The sequence below is a fragment of the Xylocopa sonorina genome, chromosome 1 (assembly GCF_050948175.1).
Source record: "Xylocopa sonorina isolate GNS202 chromosome 1, iyXylSono1_principal, whole genome shotgun sequence".
Taxonomy (NCBI): Eukaryota; Metazoa; Arthropoda; class Insecta; order Hymenoptera; family Apidae; genus Xylocopa; species Xylocopa sonorina.
In genome coordinates this window covers 734,051-740,050 of record NC_135193.1, presented here as the reverse complement: position 1 = coordinate 740,050, position 6,000 = coordinate 734,051, and positions in this window count along the sequence as shown.

Genomic DNA, 6,000 nt, shown 5'->3' with positions numbered 1-6,000 from the left:
AGCGAGTGTAGGGTTCACATTCTTTTGAATTTTAGGAGAGATAAGCATAATCCGTTGAATTGAATATCACATCATACATTAAACTTTGAAATGAGTTGCGATATCACGTTGGATGAAGTATTCGAACTCTACTGCATCGCCTCGTTGTGCATCTAGAAACTCTATGCCTTTCGGAGGACGCCACGCAGAGACCCAGAAATGCGATTACGTAGCTAGGATGTGTGGGATTTACATTCTCTTGAAGTGTTGACTAGATATACATAACGCGTTGCAATGAATATTAAACCTTACCATGAAACAGAAATGAGATGCGACATCGCGTTTCATGAAGCAATAAAACTATATAGCTTCGATTCGTAGATATCTGGTGACGCTATCCCGTAGCAAGGAAGTGTGGGATTTACAATCCTTCGAAGTGTAGACGATATAAACATAACGCATAACGGTGGTGGATTCGTAAAATTGGACAGTGAAGGAGACCCATCACTCAGATGAACACTAGAATATACCCTGCAATGACGTGACCGCTGCCCGCCGTCCACTACCATGAAGAGGATGTCCTTTAGGATGTAAGAAGAATCTCAGCCCCTCTTAATCCCCTAATGAAAAGTTAAAGGTCCAGCGGCCCGGGAGTTGAGCAACGGGAGCGCGGCGCGCTAGGCGCGCCGCAATTCAGCCCATCAGGTGAACCTCCCTCAGAGACACCCGGGGGGGGGGGGGGGGCGAGAAGAGGTAGCCGACGAAATCCACTGATCGATACCCCGAACAATACCGGAGCGTACGGTCCCACCCCATCAAGCATCCCCGGAGGAGGATTCAAGGAGCCTGAGGACCGAAGAAAGATCAATTAGCAAGCGAATTGGCGAGCGAGCGGAGCAAGCGATTATACCCAATGAACGATTGTGAAAGTGAGAGAGATAGGGAAAGGGGAAATGTGTGAGAGGAATAGCCACCCAGGACAGCCTGGAAAAGAAAGCGTGAGTACGTTTATACGAAAAAGCGTCCCATTTTCCTGCCGCATTTCTTTTGTTGCGTACGATATATCGTATTTTGTATCGCGAAACGGTGGTGACGCCCGTTCATTCGCGGCGTGTTACGTAATTCCCTTAGCCCTTATTTGTTAAACCCGCGTCGAGGCTATAAACAAAGAAGCTGTGACTTCAGTATCCCGCTAACCGAATTTGCGTACTCGGTTGGACGTGATCGAGAGAAGGAGCATTTCGAAGTTTCGAGAGTTGTAATGTCGCGGGTACCTGGGGTCGTGTAGTCCATCTCCTTGCTCCTTTGTGAGTAGCTGGCGTCCAAGAAACTCTAGACTCGCAGCTTCGAAATACCCCCATTCCGTCGATTATTTTTGCGATCGTGAGCCTGTGAAGAGTTTTACATGATCGATTAAATTGTACTTATTGTGTATCCTGTATTAAAAATACGTTTTCAGTTTACCGTGCTGAATAATAATCCTTTCATCAAGCTCCTCTGACTTACTGTAGACGGGTTTCTGTCACACTGTACAGCGTTTGTATGTGTCAACTTATCAAAGCAATTGGCTTCCAGAGATCCATGCAACGCGATGGTGTATCTCAGTTCTATTATTCAAAGTTCACAATTAGAAATATCAACAGAAATCACACCTCAGGATGTTCTAAGTAAATATTTCAAATTAGCATATATATTTATTCTTATTATATATTTTAGATGATTGTCAATAGATTGCCTTCACCAAATAATCCATTATATCCAAAATTCTATTTAATTTTACACCATTTCATGACGTTCTAAGAAAATGTTCCGTATTAGTATGTATACTTACAGTCTTCGTGTATTATAAATACGCCCCTATAAATACGCCAATAACTGTAATTTTCTGTGCGTTTCTTCAACAGGATTGCGCTTCGTTGTGTCTACGTTTCAAAGCATTAGGTGGGAGGCAAAATGTGGTGGCGCATCTCGTTTCATAGATTCAACATAAGTAAGTTATAATGTTCTAAGCAACGCATTATACTTACCTGCTTATAGAGTTCAAAGGAATATGAATTCCACAGGACCTTGCAACGGCGTTTTGTAGTACCTACGCTAAGCTAAGTAGAGCTTTGGAAGTCAATTTGTTTGACAAGTTGGCACTTCGAAGCGCTATACAGTCACATGCATCTGTAAAAGTTAAATATATAGTAATGTAGAACCCAGGGAGCAAATTGTATTGTATAGAACCCTACAACTTACTTACTTTTAAACGCAGACCTGAGAAGAGCCATCGCGTTACATGGACCATTGGAAATCAATTACATGGATAATTTCACATTCAGAAGCGCCATACAATTACATAGATATGTACAAATTACATTCATTGCAATACCTTAATAGTTGCATAGAACCTAGTAACTATATTTACGTTGTACAGAACCTTACAACATTCTTACCTTGAAACGTAGAATTGAGAAGCGTTATCGGGTTGCATGGACATTTGGATGTTAATTACATTGGCAAGTTTATACTTAGAAGTGGACACTTAGAATTGTCCTCGAAAGGTCCATGCAACTAGATGGCGCATCTTAGTTCCACGTTTCAAAGTAAGTAAAATATATGGTCTTATGCGACACAATTATGGTTACTAGGTTCTATGTTACTGTTTACGTAATTTATACAGATCAACGTTATTATATAGCTCTTCTAAGTATCAACTTGTTAAAGTCTTGACATCCAAATATCCATGCAATGCGATAGCGCTTTTTAGTTCTACGTTTCGAAATAAGTAAGTTGTAAAGTTTTATACTACGCAGTCATACTTATCTTGTGCTGCATTATACAGTATGTATTTTCTACAGATCAATGTAACTGTACCGTTCTTCTAAGTGTTAACTTGTCGAAGTAATTAACATCCGAAGGTCCACGAAACACAATGGCGCTTCTCACTTCAACGTTTCAATGTAAGAAAGTAGTAAGCTTCTATACAAACAAAAACGATTACTTGGTACTACCTTACTATTGCATGCAATTTCTACAGATCCATGTAACTGTTAGCTCATCTAACTGTCAACTTAGCAAAATACTTTATTTTCGAAGGTCCATGCAACGCGATGACACTTCATAGTTCTACGTTTCAGTGTAAGTAGGCAAATTTCTATACAACGCTGTTATACTTATGTGATGTTAAACTACCAAGTATGTAATTTCTACAGATCCATATAACTGTATAGCACTTCTAAGTGCCATCTTGTCAAAGTATTTGTCTTCCAAATATTGGTGCAACGCGATGACGCTACTCAGTTCAACGTGTCAATGTAAGCGTCACGAAAAATATTATAAAGTGACTTAAAAAAATACGAGAGAGCAATTATTCACTCCACTCTTCATTTAATGTTTGAAATATAAAGTTTATTACAATATCGCGACGACACTTATGCAGAGTTTCACAGTATAGACCGAAAGATTAATCAAGACTAAAGAGTAGTTCCCAGGACTATGTAGTTCTTAGGTGGTGGGGCAAAGACTTCAATCTTATTTCTTGGGAATCAGGGTGTCAGCAGGATGCGTGCCAGTGAGGTGATGACTCTGATCTTATTAATTGGGAATAATATCTTCAATCTTATTTCCTGAAAATAAAGTATCAACAGGATGCGTGCTAGTAAGGCGACGCTAGTTTACTTATTGATACCTCTAGTTGAGAATGTATTTGACATCAGATAACCAACTAGTAAGGTTCTATGCAAACAACAACGATGCTTACTTGGTTTTACATTACATTTGCATGGAATTTCGTGAGGTCCATGTAATAGTTAGATCTTCTAACTGTAAACTGGTCAAAGTAAATGACTTCCAAAGGTCGATGCAACGAGATGGCGCTCCTTAGTTTTACGTTTCGAAGCAAGTCAATTGTAAGATTCTATACAACGCAGTTATGCTTATCTGGTGCTACATTACAAAGTATACAATCTCTACAGCTCCATGTAGCTGCACCGCTCTTCTAAGTGCCACATTGTCAAAGTGATTACCTTGCAATAGTCTATTCAATGCGATGTCGCATTTCATTTTAAAACTCGAAAGTAAGTACATTGTAATGTTCCATGACATTCATTAAGCTAATCTGTTTATATACTTCAAAATAATGTGAATTCCACAGGTTCTTGCAACAGGATTGCATTTCGTAGTATCTACTTACCAGATCAATATAGTTTTACTGCTCCAATCAATGCGATGGCGCATCTCAGTTCAGCGTTTTAAAATAAATAAGTTGTGATGTTCTGTGCAACAAATTAAACTTATCTGACTCTACACATTCAAGACAATATAAATTACACAGTTATATGCAACGGGACGGCGCTTCACAGTATCTTCGTGTCAAAGCAATGGAGGCTTAATGCTCCATGCAATGCGATAGCGCATCCCATTTCAATGTATCAAAGTAACTAAGCTGTAATCTCCTATGCACAACATTATGCTTATCTGCTTTCACACTTCAGAAGAATGTGAATTCTACAGTTGCACGCATCGGGATGGGACTTCATAGTGCCTGCGTATCAAAGCAAAAGAGTTCCAATGCTCCATATAATGCGATGGCGCATCTCATTTCAACGTTTCAAAGTATGTAAGCTGTAACCTTCTATGCATAGCATTATGCTCATCTGTCTCTACACCTTAGAAGAATGTGAATTCTACAGTTCCATGCAATGCAATGTCAAATCTCATTCCAACGATTCAATGTAAATAAGTTGTAACATTCTATGCATAGCATTATGCTTATCAGTTCAATAGAATGTTAATTATACAGTTCCTTGCAACGTGATGGCTCTTCATAGTGTGTGCTTTTCAGAGCAATAGTGTTTTGAATGTACTATGAATTGCGATGACAAATCTCATTTCAACGTTTCAAAGTACGTTAGTCATAATGTTCTATGCATTATGCTTATCAGTTCTCTATACCTCAAAGGAATGTAGGTTCCACTATTTCTAGCAACTGGATTGCGCTTCATGATTTTTAGGTGTCAGAGTACTAGAGCTGTTATGCATAACGCGATGCATAAAACATTACAGCTTGTTCCACCAACCATCATATTACATGGAGCATTAAGACTCCATTGCTTAGGCACGTGGACCCCATGATGCGCCATTCCGTTGCAATAAACTGTAGAATTCCATTCCTTTGATGTGTAGAAGTGTATAAGTTTCCACATGCGTTGTCTATAAGAGTACAACATACTTACTTTGATACGTTGAAATGAGATGCGCTATTGCATTACATGGAGCATTGGAATGCTTTTGCTTTGATACGTAGACACTAGGAAGCGCCATCCCGCTGAAAGGAACTGTAGAATTCACATTCTTTTAATGTGTCGATGCAGGCATGCATAATACGTCGTATGAAATATGTGGAGCGGTTCGGAATTTGACTTTTCTATTCGGTGGCGCATTCAGAAAAACTGCAAGGTTCACGCGTACGTTTCATTTTGTAAGCATCTTCACTCGTCAAGCCTCCAAGATTAACTGAACTCTCTTTGGCAGCCGAATCATTTGTTTCTTTTGTTTCTTTATGCGTTTTCCGTGACTCCTCGTGAATTGGAGCCTTACATGTGTGCGTAGTGAAACGGTATCAAAACACTCTCATATACAACACGTATGTATCTTATATTCTTAACAGTGAGAACGTAACCAGAAGGAAAATACATCAATAACTGTAATAATGCAATGAATTCAACTTAATTTCTTTACTGTCTTTAAACTGCGCAACAAATGAAACTAACTTTTCGCGATAGTTTAATGGAGACTGTGAAAATTGTAACAATGTATAGGGCTCATAATTCTAACTTATCTAGATATCTATTTAGATTAAGGATATAAATTATTTTATTCCTATCTTGTCTATACTATATACCTCTTACTACTATCTTATTAGCTACCTTTCTATTCCAATCCTACTACTAATATCCTTATAATTGATACCATACTCGGTAGTGACATTGTATTTTTGTTGGTGTCCTCTAATATGTACGTTGGTTTTAACCTATC